We start from the raw sequence: 14,254 nt of genomic DNA, 5'->3' as shown, positions 1-14,254 counted from the left end.
TATTCACTATTAGAAAGTTGCCTCAAATAAATTGATGAGACGATAATTTTATAACTACATATTGAGGCCATTTTAGTCTAATCAAAAATCCATATTGTAGTAACTTGAAATATTCTTGCATGATTTTTTATTACAACAAACATATGAGCAACAAACAGCAACATGAACAAGATAGACTTTAAAATAAATTGGCATACCAAGTGAAAGGTTTGCTCAAGTTCTGGAGGCTTATGTCCTCGAAAACAAATAAATGCAAATAAAGATAAGGAATTAAACCATGCATATGCTTTGAAAGAATTTCCTTGTCACATAAAAATTGAAAAAAATTAAAAAATAGCAGAAATTTTTAATTTTCTTGAAAAAAAATGGATTTTTTTAAGAAATTGGCTAAAAACTTTGATAATATTATCCTAAAACTCATTTCATTAAGGTCCAAACCTAACTAGTAGCACACAGTCAAGCCATTTGAATTATCGCTGCAACCTTTAAATTGGAAAAAAATATATTAAAAAATGTAGAGTACTTTCGGGAAACCAAAAACTGTGCAGTAGCCTATTTCAAATCGTTAGAGAAGTTTGACTGGCCCTGAAATGTCGGAGAATGACAAAGATTTTATTAATGGAAATTAAAAACGAAAAGTAGCCGCAAAAATTGATATTAAGAGCGTCAATAGTAAAATTTTATTCCGAAAATCATCCAGTAACCCATCCTCAAGTCCTAAAACACCAATATTTACCCCAGAGGCAAAAAAATAAAAAAAAATGGCGAACATTTACAAAGAATTAAAGAAAATTATAAAACCTTTCGTTTTTGCGTGTCTTAAGTTTGTCTTAACAAAACGTATAGCAAATGGACATAAAAAAGTCATATTTTAAAAAAAACAGTATTTACATCCCATCCGCAAACGTCAACTTAAAACCAACCTAATAAAAACTCGAAAATTGACAAAAATGTGTGAAAAATGAAATTCTCACCCTGAATTTAGGTTCCTCCAGCAGCTTCAGCAGACTAATAACTTAAAAAATTACTTAAACCAGCTAAGAGCGTCTAATAAAACTTAATTTCTATTGAGTGTTACCTATTTATCCCATTTTTCAAAGCTCATGGAGAAATGTGTGAAACAAACTTACAAAAAATATAGGCGGTAGAATACCGGGTGTGGGTTGGAGTTTAGTTAGGTGTAGGGCGTGGTTGGGTGAAGTAGGTTTGCGATGGTGGGGGTGGTAAAGTGGAGGAATGTGGGCAGGGGGTGAAAAATCTTCAGAATACGCATACCTCTCTTCGAGTTGAAAAAAAAGCTGACAACCAAATAAAACCAATTATCAAGTTGGAAAAATCTTGCTCCACTCTGAGTAAAAAATTACGTCACGCACGCAATTTAGTCCAAATTGCATGGTTGATTAAAAGAAATACAGAACTGAATTGATCAAGTTGTCATATTGTCACAACAAATAATTTGAGGAAGAACTTTAAAAAACATAGGACAGATACTGACTTCCAATTCAAAAATGGTTTGGTGGACTGAGCAGAAGACTAAACCTGGAAGGAACTATGAGTGGATTGTTAAAACCATTTAGAAGAAAATACGAGCATAACAATCAAATTTTCAGCAAAAATCAAAGTCAAAATGCCGAACGTGAACCAAAGCAACCATTACCGAAAAATTACGAAATTTTCCTCAAACACCGCTTTCTAACTTTACTTTAAAGTTAGAGTAAAAAATGCACGCTGCAAATATCAGTGGTTTTTTATCAGCTCCACGTTTTGTTTTAGTGTGAACAAAAACGCCACTTCAAATTGATGCCAAAAATTAGAAAAATAGGAGATCAAATCTTGAAAAACATAGATAATCAGCACCGGTATCAACTCGAAGTAAGACGTTATTTGTGCACCAGCCAACTACTAGTTGAACAAATGAAACTACTTACTTCATAATTCCGTTCAAATTGAAACAATAAATGGAGGAAACAAATAAGAAGTGAGAACCAAAGCTTAAAAAATTTTCTCTAGATTTTTGAGAAATTGCTACTCGAATAGCATTGTTAAAAACACACTGTCTCATATAGTTTAATTTTGTTTGACAAATGATTTTCAGGCTGTAGAAAAAAAGCAAAACAAAGGATAAGTAACAAAAACGAGAAATAATCATAATGAGAATAATTAAGGAACCAAATTTAGACGTCTTTTCATTTTTAAATAACATTCTCCAGCATAAAAAATTCTCAATAAGGCTTTTCAGGAAGCCTAAAAAACTTTCTATTTAGCGATTGAGAGCTCACACTAAACCCAAAAGCGATGGAAAGAACTTGAAAATAGCAGAAACTCTTCATATTATACGATGGTCTATACGAAGTCTATTATACGATTGATATTGTCAAAACTAGTCCCAACTGTACAATTTGTATTGGAACGGTTTAGAGAAACATTTTGACTAGAGACAACTAATTTCAAACTAATAAACTGCTTTGAAAAACGACGCACGCGATCAAAAGTTTCTAATCGCTCGGCAAAATTTTTCCCGCCTAAATTTTGTGCTCTCTCTCTCTCAAGAATACAGTGTAATCAGAGTATTGCTGTTTTTTCTCTCTGCTTTCAATTTCGGTTGGATGTTTGACCCAGTCTTTTAATTTGTACGTGCGGCATTGACGTTTACACTATGTTTAAAAAGCGCTTTTAATAACCATCGATAAAAAATAGGCTCCATCAATAGACATCTCCGAATCGTAATAGAAAAGACACATCTACAGCGAAATTGAAATTATTCGAATTGTATCAAAAATAACAAGAGAATGGCAATAATAGCCCCAGCTATCGTTTTGCAGTCATTAATAAACACTTAAAAGAAACTCGTTTTTAATTTTATCCTAACATGAAAACATGAATTTCTTCTAGAGTTAGTTAGCTCAACAAAACCGATATCTATGAGAAAAATAATTTATTGTTTTCAAAGACTAATTGTTAGAAAACATTTAAAGTCGAGCCATTCATTTTTTGTTTTGGCAAATTTACTGAGGTACATTGTTAGTAAAATCGGAAGAAATTTTGAACTATTGAAAATTCAGCCACGAAAAAAGACGCACTTCATCTCTTTGAACCAGAAAAAAATTTATGGCTTTTCAACTTATCTATGAACTAACGATAAATCTCCTGCAGAAAACAATAACTGTGACTGCTAACACTATGTGCTAACATCTTGCAGATAACAGGAACTTCTAACTTCCTTTAAAACCGGATAAAACTTTTTACTAAAGCGTGTCTAGAAACTTTCTATTATTTTGGTTTCTTGACCTCCCAATGTTTTTTACCTGCAATTCCTCCTGCGCATATTTAAATCAGGTAGCAATGATTTCATTGTCATTCATTTGTCTGAATTTTAATTTTTTTCATTTTAAGTTTAAGTTCATTTGCTAGTTCATTAATTGCTAGTTTATTCGAAACGCAAGAATATTATCTTTTTCCACTGATTGAGATGAAAGACAGATGTAAACTATTTAATAAATAAACAAACAGTTTATTATACAAAAATCTATCTATTCAATTTTCTAAAAATTATATACAAATTGTATCTGTACAATTCCTTGCATTTTGGTTAATTCACAGAAAAATCGAGCAAAACTTTTCAAAAGACTGGGAAAATCAAACTCACCTGTAATTTATACCACTTGCTGGTGCAAAAATTGTACTAACTAACTTAATTATAAGTATAACGTTTAAGAATTTAACTGACAAGCTCGCGTACTTTTTCGCGAACTCGAGTAAAACCTAAAATTACATAGAAACAAGCCTAGTTAAATCGGAAAAATAAAATTTCATTCTCTTTACAGACAGAAATCTGGATTTAATTTTGCGTGCAATTCATGTAAGAATGTGATTATTTTGAGAGTAAACTTTTGGTTATGGTTAGGAGGGATTAAATAATATCATTCACATACACGAAATCCAAAAGTCAAAGAAGATAACTGGGAAAATTGTTTTGAAAGTTGCAATGTAAACAATGTCCCTTCAAACCAGAAATATTTGCCCACTTTTTGAGTTCAATCTGCAAAAATAACAGATTTGGGAGTAAAACGTACTTTCAAAACCGCACTTTGCGGTGCTGTGTCCTTAGGAATGTTTTCACACGCGTAGTCGAGTGTTAATCAAAAACAGGTTTTGGGTCAAAACATAATGCTAAGATTTCCGCTTTCTGATTGAATTAGGCGCCATTTTCCCAGTTTTCGCTGTGGGAAATGACCAAATTATCTTCAGGTACTTTTTTCAAGTGTAATTTGAAATATACTCAATATCTTTTGAAATTGCAAAAAGAAAGAAGTGAGATTTTCCACCTCATAATGAAAGCAAATGACGTCATTTTTTGCTACGCATTTATCATTTATTGATGAACTTCGATTACTACCACGGAAATTATAACGAAAAGCGAGTTTTTAAAAAAAATAGTCGGTAAAATAACCACGCCGCCTGTTTCCGCAAAAAGGACTGAGAGCCGTAAAAATGAGCAAGATGTAAAAATGAAAAAAATGAAGTAAATTGTGTTATTTAAGTTAATTATTTCGTTTCTGATTATCTATTTCTTTATTACTTTAAAATTATAAATTGAGTTTCTTAATTTTTTAACTTTGAGTTCCAAAAAATTTCGCTTTTTTAGTTAAAAGTTTAACAGACTTGTTGAACATTGATGGGGATTCATTTGATTAAGTTGGGTTCACCACTGAGTCCTGATATACTCAAGACACATCAAATACATAAATCGTTTTATCGTGATTTTCTGAGGCAGTTTGAAACCTACAAAACCGATGGTTTCTTACGTTCAAAACCAAACATACCGAATCTGCAAACCGTACATACCGAATCTAAGAAACCAAACATGCCGACGATTATTTACTGTTTAAAACAAAACATACTCTTATGGGAAAGCGAAATAACCAACGCTGTCATATTTTTAGGTTTAAAACCTAACCTAAGGAGCATACCAAAAAACGCCCAGTTTCTTATGTTTAGAAATGACAATTTCTGCACTAGTGTAATAAATCAATCAAACTATAGCTTTCGAACGTTTGTCACTTGTACTTGAACTTGCTTGAATCCATATTTTGTGCTTTTAAAAAATGTAATACGCCACAATTGAACATATACGGAAATCAAGCAACCATGTACTGAGTTTGTCTTGAGTCTGACTTGTTTTGGGTTTCTTCAGTGATATGCACTTTTGAAGAAATGTCGAGTCTTAGTCAGAAACCTTGAAGAGACTCGGCAACTGTGCTATCAATTTTTGGCCTCATTTTGGCTCATCTTTAATAATGCGTAGTTAATAAGACAGACAAAGGAAAAAAATAAGCACAGAATCTATTTAATGACCAGCTGAAATTATTATCATATTTTGGATTTGAGAGACTGTTATCTATCAAGTTTTCTGAAGAACGAGCAATCAACCAGTTAAAATGTAACAACAATCTTTCAATTGGAATTATATTTTTTTCAAAGAAAAAGATTGTGAGAGGTGTGCATTGGTGATTTGCGGTTTTTTTTATTTTTCTGCATAAAAATACTTCGGAAATGTTAGCGAACTTTCCGAGCATGGACGAAAAAGTTCAAGTATCTTATTTTCAAAAATTTGAAAACTTTTCAAAATAAAGGAAAATCAGCTCAGCAAAATTTTTGATTGCTAGTCCATGATTTTTGAATTGTTTTATTTAGCTCTGAATACCCCGCAGGCTCAGGTGCCATTTTGTACATAATAACGTGCTATAAACGTGCAATAAATTGTAATTGAGGCAGTAAAAAAACAGAACAGATCCAATATGTCAAGCCTATTAAATGACATTATTATTGATCTGATAGAGTACCCATCCAACAAGTCTTTTTCCACTGAGCGGGCTCCGATATGTATTTGACGTCCAACTGGTGGCAAGAAAAGAAAGTTTTAAATAGTTTTCTCATTTTAAAACAAAGTGGTTGCGCGAACCAAAAATGCGCTGTGGGGAACATCGCAGAAAAAATCTAGCGAAAAATTTTGCATACACACACACACATATATATATATATATATATATATATATATATATATATATATGTATGTTTTTAAATCGAATGTAGACTTCATTTGAGGACGTTTCATAGGATTAGAAAGTCTCGGACTTCACCACTTTCGAATTCTGTTGCTAGTCCTTAAATTCTTTCAAAGTGTTTGATTTACTACCTTTTTGAAAGTTGGTTTCTTGCCCAACAAGTTCTAACGTGCTAAAGTTATTAACCGGAAATGTATTGCTTTGCTTATACTAAATACGAAAAACAGACGAACTGAAAACATTTTTAAGAATGAAAGGAACATGACGCAAGTTTTCCCTGTTAAAAATGCAATTGTGACTCTAGTCCATTGGATGTTTTTGAGCCTAAGGTTCTATAGAAGAAAGCTTGCATCTCCCGAAACAAATTTTTGCATCGGATTAATTAATTTCCCACTATTACTGTTGTTAAATATAGGTCTCGACTTTCATATGCACGTTTAATTTGTAAAATTTAGTCCGTTTTTTAACTGCTCCCAACATGAAACTCTTTAACTGTTCCCAAAAACTTCAGGTGGAAAAAATGTCCCCCAATATTTTTTCACTGTTTTCACCTTTTTTGCGGAGCGGAGGGGGGTTGGGTGAATGGGGGTGACTGAGGGGGGGGGGGGGGGGGTGACTGAGGGTAGTGGATGAGGGGTCAAATTTTCAAGACTAAAAACGAACCGCCTTCACACCTTGAAATGGTGCCTCCTGAAAGCAGTTTCGGTGATGTGCTTAAAGGCTCTAAGGGAGCTGCTTGGGCACTTAATGCCCTCCGAATGCTACTTGTTTTCCCTGCTTTTGAATACAAAAAGTCAAATGAAGACAAAAAAATCGGTCAAGCAAAAAGTCCCCTAAAACCACAGGACCAATATCATTGCTACAAACATCATTTGAAAGCTCTTAATAACACATGATTTGACACTGCTTTGCAAGTTTTTTCAAGCTTGCGTCATTAAATATACTGCTATCAACTTAACAATTTATCAAAAGGAAACAGTTATGACAGACATGGACTTTTAACATCAAGAGCAACACAATTCGCCAAACGCAAAATGTAAATCTGACAAACCTGTTTCCATCGTAGATTGAAAGCAAAATCATTCAAACAACAATTCCGAATTGCGGTGAGAAAGATTTTTAGTCTGAAAACTCGGGTCGAGGTGTCACCGCCATTCAACGCAAAGTTATGTAAGATAAACGGTGAATGCGGTGAAATTACATAAATCAGGCGGTGAATGCGGTGTTTATCGCCCGGTAGCGATGAAATTACATAAATTACATAAATTCACCGCTCTGCAAAAATGTCCAAATTATATGAGATAAGCGGTGATTGCGATGAAATTACATAAATTCACCGCTTAACTTACATTTTTTTTCCAATTTTTCCTCAACCCTCCCGGGTTGAGGAAAAATTGGAAAAAAAATGTAAGTTAAGCGGTGAAGACCTCAACTTAGCTTTCTCGGGTTTTGTTTTATCATTTCTCAATTTCATTAGACTGATTTAAAGAAACTTCAAAGCAGGTTTCGAGAACTTTTTGTATTTCATTCACTTTTCAACATTGATATCAAAAAATATGTTTATTTAGAACACTGTCACTTATACTCTTAGCGATCTTTTCATGATCTCCAACCATCGAGCTCGGCTTAATTAGAAAGTTTCAAGAAAATAAATCAAGGAAAATTCAAATTTTACCTCTAAATTTCTGATTTTTTAAAATGAGATTTGATTTGAAAAAATTGATTGTTTGGCGAACTTCTAATTATATTTCCATAGTATGGTGAAATTAAAATTTCGGATATTATAGTTAAAATTACCTCGAGAGCTGGTGTAGATAAAAGTTGATATTAAGACAACCGAGAAAAAGGTTTAATCAAATAGAAATTGATGATCATAAAGATAACTGAAACTTTCATTGAGAGATTAAAAGTAAACAATTTTATTTCACATCGCCTGGCAGCTTCGAATTTGCACAGTTGCAGAAAACTCAAAAGAGTCGACGCCAAATTTGATTTGAAATTGAAACTGCAAAGAGCGTGACAGAACAAATTGTTCAAACGGGCTTATCACATCGGGCAAAAATTCAATGAAAACTTCAATTGATGCTGCGGAAAAGAGCAAAAGGGCATCGCTAATTGGGTTTTTATTGGGAACACAATAGCAAATAGTTCAAAGCATGATCAAAAAGAGAAAAGTGTTGAACAACATTTAAATATTTCATACCAGTATGTGTGAATAAATTTTGTGTTTTTCGGCGTGGCTTGTGGGATTTTATCACAATAGTAAATTATGGAAAAACGTCAATAAAAACAGAACGCCATAATTGTAAAAGCGTCACATGCCTTCGTAAATAGAGTATATAAACTAAACTTGATCTAATAGAAAAACCTATCAAAATTCATTTGCGGCATTCATTATTCATGATGTTTTGTTTCTTTTAGACAGTCTGAATATGAGGAAGAGAGATATGAGTTTGTGAGAATCAAAAGACTGATTTATGAGTTCTCAACTCTTATGTGTTCTCAACATTCACCACCTCCTAAACTTAGCTCCGCGCAAAAAAACAGGTTTGTCTCTTCGAGCTGTGTACCGCATAATTGCGTTCAGACAACTGTCAGTATGCAATTTTGGGACTATCACTATTTTCACGGCACATGCTGTTAGAAATGTGATCAAACAACTCTATCGTTTTTCATTTATGTAGCCAATTTTCACTGTGAAAGAAGCAAAGAAATCTAACCAAACGTTTGCGAAAAGTTTTGAAGCATCCATCCTTTCTATAGGTAGCTCTGCCATCACTGGAGGTATTGTCTGCGGTCTGCCTCTTCAGCCGGTGTTAAAATTCCTTTTTATCGCAAGGCAAGGTTTCTCATAAATCAGTAATCCAGAATCGTTGCTGAACAATGTTTCTGAAATCTTCAATCCACTCATGTTTTTTGTCTTTGTGCTCATATCGCAAAAATAATCCGACAACGTGATGTTTCCTGTGCTGCAATATTGGATGCGCTGCATTGAAGTCCAGTTGATTTTGCCTCCCGTACCTTTGGCACAAAAAAGTCCACTTTTGTCAAAAAAGGTTGAAAACTGCAGAATTTTACTGCCTTTTTGGAGTTTTTTTCAGCATTGAGAGATTTTATCTCTTCAGCAAACTTTTTTGGTGTAGTAACTTGAAGACGGTTGCCTTGGCATTTTCTTATTCCTGAACTGAAAACCAAATATCTTTGTTGCTGTTGCCGGTTTAGTTTTGCTCAATGCTTGCTGCACATATGACATCGTATTTGCCAGTCGGTTGAAATCGCTAAGTCGTTCCCACCGAACTCTATTTTTTCCTTCCTTTCAGCATGCATTATGAATGCTGAAGCGGGTAAGCTCTCTTCGTCCAAAGCAAAGACAAGTTTGACATGCTCAGGCCAATCGTTTTCTAGTTGCTTCACCTAGGGTGGCCAGTAATCCACTCTCTTCCTTTGAATTCCTCGACATTGATTTCTCTGAGGCCAATGTTTACTGCTCAGTTGATTTTAGCAATATTTTGCCGAGTTATTTAAAGCAAGCAGTTTTCTAATGCTCTTACTATTGTGTTGAGTCTGTTTATGCTGCTAGTGCTATTTTCCCTTTTTTTTCTCCACATCACGTGACTATGACTGTAGTAGTGACTGTAATTAAAACTGGGACTATTACGATGACTAATGAGCAACTTAAAAAAGGAGTTTTATCCATCTCAGTTTAAATATTGACATTCTCCAACGCATGCTGTGAAAACTCACCTTCAACATCGTAATCCAAAAGGATTAATTCATAACTTACTGGTGTCAGTGGTTTGGCATTCAATATTTGCTCTAAAAGGAACATTGTGGTCGATAGAACAGCTTCCATAATTGAAGACCAACACGTCATACATTGCTTTCATGCAACTTCTGACCAGTCGCTTCCACAATTCTTCAAAATGAGGTGCTGCAGTTTGATTGAACGTTCATGTGGTCCCTTTTGGAACTAAATTTTTTTCATTATTTTCCTTGTTTCATGCTGTGATATACTCTTTGAATTCTTGATCTGCCCCAATGAAAATTGTCCTGCTGTCACTGGTCATTGCTGCCGGTTTGCCTCTTCGATTTTTGAATTGAATAATGGCCTTCAGAAAACTGTCAGCGTGCAATTTTGGGACTATCTCTATTCGCACGGCCCATACTGTTAGAAATATGATCAAACAACACCATCGGTTTTCATTCATGCGGCCAGTTTTCATTGTGAAGGAGGCCAATTTCACTGTGAAAGAGGCAAAAAAATCTGACTAAACGTTTGCAAAAAAAATTTCAAGCATCAAGTTTTTCTGTAGCTAGCTCTACCATCATTGGAGCCATTGTCTGTGCTCTGCCTCTTCCGCACGTGATACCTTTATTCTATTTTGGAAAGCAAATTTTTTTTAAATAAAACAATCCAGAGTCGTTGCTGAACACTGATTCTGACATGTTCAGGACCCTCATGGTTGTTGTTTTTCTTTGCTCATTACGCAAGAATAAATCGGCTACGTGATGTTTCCAATGCAACAATATTGGATGCTTTGCCTTGAAGTCCAATTGTTTTTGCCTATTTTGTCTTTGTTAAAAAAAGGGCGGAAATGGCAGATTTGTACCGCTTTTGGAGTTCCGTTTTCAGCATTGAGAGACTTCATCCCTTCAGCAAACTTTGCTTGCTGTAATAATTTGAAGATGGGTGCCCTGGAATTTTTTTACTGAATGCCAATTATCTTTTTTGCCCGTTTCGTTTTGCTCAATGCTCGCTGCACTTATAATATTGTATTAACCAGTCGTTTGACACTGCTAAATCGTGCCTACTGAACTATGGTTTTCTTCCCCTCAGCCTGCATCATGAAGGCTAAACTGGTTCAGTTCTCTTCATCCGAGGCAAAGACAACTTTGAGTTGCTCCGGCAATTCGTTTTCTGGTTGACTCAATTAGGCCGGCCCAGAAAGCACTTGATTCCTCTGAGTTCCTCGACATTTATTTCTCTGATGCAAATACTTACTGCTCAGTTGATATTACTTCCTGAGGAACATCTTAATATTACTTACTGCAGAATATATTACTGTTGATATTATTTACTGCAGAATACTTACCGCAGAACATCTTCCGTAATTGATCGGTTCCCCAAGACAGCATACATTGATCTCATGCAACATGTGACCAGTCGCTCGCACACTCCTTCAAAGTGAGGTGCTGCATGTTGATTAAACTTCCATCTGATCCCTTGTTGAACAAAATCTCCTTCAATGAGTTCTTTGTTTCCTGTTGTGACATACTCTTCCTTTTCTCGATCTGTTCAATTAAATTAGTCCCACTGTCACTGTGATTTCCTGTTCGCCTCTTCGAGCTGTGTACCGCATCATTGCGTTCAGACAATTGTCACTATCCAATTTTGTGACTATTCCTATTTGCACGTCTCGCATTATTAGACAGGTCAACAAACAACACAATCGCTATTCATTTCTGCGGCCCATTTTTACTGTATAAGATGCAAAATTTGCAAAGAATGTTGAGGCATCCAGCCATTTTGTAGGTAGCTCTGCCATCATTGGAGCGATTGTCTTTGCACTGTCTCTTCGACACGTGATACGTTTATTCTATTTTGAAAGCATTTTTATTACGCCAAAAATCCAGAATTGTTGCTGAGCAATGCTTCTGACATATTCAGTCCCCTCGTGGTGTTTTTCATTGTACTCAACACGCGAGAATAATTCGAGAACGTGATGTTTCCTATGCGACAATATTGAATTCCAGTTGATTTTGCCTATAATACCATTGGCTCAAATAAGTCCCCTTTTGTCAAAAATGGATGAAAACTGCACAACTTTGCTGCCTTTTGGCGTCTACTTCTCAGCATTGAGAGACTTTATCTCTACATCAATCGTTTTGTGCTGCAGTAACTTAAAGATGGTTGCCTTGGCTTTTTCTTTTTCCTGAATGCCAACTACTACCTTTGTTGCCGGTTTCGTTTTGCTCAAAACTCGATGTACATATCTTATTGTATCTACCAGTTGGTTGAAATTGCTACATCGTTCCCAGTAGACTATAGTTTTCTTCCTTTCAGCCTGCATAATGAAGGCTGAAGCGGGTAAGTTCTCTTTGTCCGAAGCAAAGACGAGTTTGACTTGATCAGGCCATTCGTTTACTGGTCGCATCAACTCTGCATTTCCCCTCGTTGGTTCCACTTCGCATTTTCCAATCACAATAGCTAAGTTGCATGAGTATTCTTTTGGCTGCGAACGTAGATATTTCCCTGCAGGCGTCGTGTCTTCGGAATTGCCAGTAAAAAATGAAGTTCAACAATGTCCTTCATTGTGTCGAAGTATCTTCCAATTATGCTGGTTTCAGTTACAGTAGGAAGCTGTTCCTTCCACTTTAGGAATTCTGCTCCTTCAAAAGGGGTCCACTTTGCTTTCCCAATGTTGTCAATTTTTTGTCCAAAGGTTCTTTGGTAGTCGTCTCATGTGAATGCTGTGTGGAGCAAATAATCCAAGATCAAACACTGAGGATACCAGAGAAAAGATCTTACTTTGAGTTACGGCAGTCACAACTTTTTTGTTAGTACTTCTGCAAACCTGAAGACTATCGTCAATAGCTTTCCATTGGAGCCCAAGCACATATGATCGCTCTGTATTTGGCTTGAAGTTAACTTGCTTGGTTTTTGCTGATTGATTTCAGTTTTTCCGGTATCGCTGCGTTCAGCTCTCCAATGTTGCTTATCCATTCCTTCAGCTCAAGTCCGCGTTTGTTGTACCTTATTGATCACTTCAATAGCTTCTACCGGGGTTTCTAATGAATTGATCAGATTTTCCACGTAAAAGGTATTGTTGATTGCTTTTGCTGCTATAGGAAACTCATCCTCATGATCGATGCCGACTCTTTTAAGAGTGTAGTCTGCGCATGTTGGTGAAGTTTTCGCACCAAAAATCTGAAGTTCATTTTTGTATAAGGGCACCAGTTTCTTAATTCGGTATCTTCAGAGAAACCTCAGGAATCTCTTGTCTTGTTCATGAACTTGCAATTGCAGGAACATTGATTCCATATCAGCCGTCAGAGCTTTTGGATCCTCAAGGGATCTGAAAAGTGTTCCAATCAACTCATGCTAGGTTGTAAAGTAAATCACTCAAGTAAATCATGTCCGGTTAAGATTTTCAGATTGAGGCAGCGTCAAAAGCATGGCGGACTTTACCGCTTTTATTCGGATTTTGCACTGGATGGTCTGGCATATACCATTCTTTCCCAAAAGTGACTTTGAAATCTGATTCGTTCAATATTTTTCAATACAAAACCGTTCAATACAAATATTTTTTCAACGTCTGTATCTATTGACTGTTTATGCAAATTTTTATGGTTTGGGTCTTTTCGGAATCTTCGTTCCAATTAGTAAAGTTGACCGAGGGCTAAGTCTTAGTTGTTTGGTAGGTTTGGAAATGTTCCAGTCCACAGTATTTCCAACTCATACCGCTCTACTTTAAATTCCGTCGTACTGTCCATCAAATTGTAACTGGTGTGCTTGCAGTTCCTTCCTGGACTTGCTTTACTTAGAAACATAGGTTTCTATGAACCACAAGGATTGTATGTTGCGAAATGACAAACATTTTGTCTTCTCTTGTCTTCTATGGGTCCGCTGACTACTCATCACACTTTTGTTAGGACTGCGACAAGTTCGCTTTGTGTACCTATCTTTTGGTCTAGAGCTTTTTGCAGTTCATAAGCATCTTGACACAAAATGATAGCAATTTTCATCAATTTGAAACTTTTAATTGGAAGTACGCAACGGTAGTTGAAATTTTGTTTCAGTTTTTTTGTAGTCTTACTTTGTATTTCTCAGTGAAATTGGCAGTTGTACAAGCGCCACAAGAAAGTGCACCTTTGAGTAGAATCACTTTGTTTTTGGAGCAATTTTTTTGGTATTCAGATCATTTGTTCTGTGAATGTCAGCTATATTAAGCGTAACATCGGTGCCTCTAGCACGCAACTTCTCTTGAATGATTTGGTTGATGAATGTTACCGTTGTTCCACTATAGAGGAAAGCATATTATGTGTTCAGTCAATTGCCGTCACTATGGACTAGGATAGGAAATAGCTGAAGAAAACTAGTAACTTCGATACTTTGATCTATTGTTGCTGCGCATACGTTGACGGCATGATTGACCTCGTCCATTTGTTTTTCTGAGTGCAACAACCAG

General features: G+C 35.6%; 1 protein-coding gene across 2 annotated transcripts in view; it reads right to left on the bottom strand.

Annotated features, from left to right (window-relative positions):
- The window catches only part of LOC142350595 (substance-P receptor-like), a 32,686-nt gene extending 24,716 nt beyond the window's left edge, over positions 1 to 7,970 (bottom strand). The window contains exon 1 of one of the 2 annotated variants that reach the window (XM_075402484.1): positions 7,863 to 7,970. The gene's annotated coding sequence lies outside the window, so the exon portion shown is untranslated. Of the gene's footprint in view, positions 1 to 3,646; positions 3,792 to 7,862 lie in introns of those variants that run through there. The other variant, XM_075402482.1, reaches the window with a different exon arrangement.
- Between the last annotated feature and the right edge of the window lie 6,284 nt (positions 7,971 to 14,254).

Source organism: Convolutriloba macropyga, chromosome 12 (genome assembly GCF_964194025.1).
Source record: "Convolutriloba macropyga chromosome 12, txConMacr16.3, whole genome shotgun sequence".
In the NCBI taxonomy this organism is placed as follows: Eukaryota; Metazoa; Xenacoelomorpha; order Acoela; family Convolutidae; genus Convolutriloba; species Convolutriloba macropyga.
The sequence above is the reverse complement of the archived record's forward strand: the minus strand, read 5'-3'. Positions and strand labels throughout refer to the sequence as shown.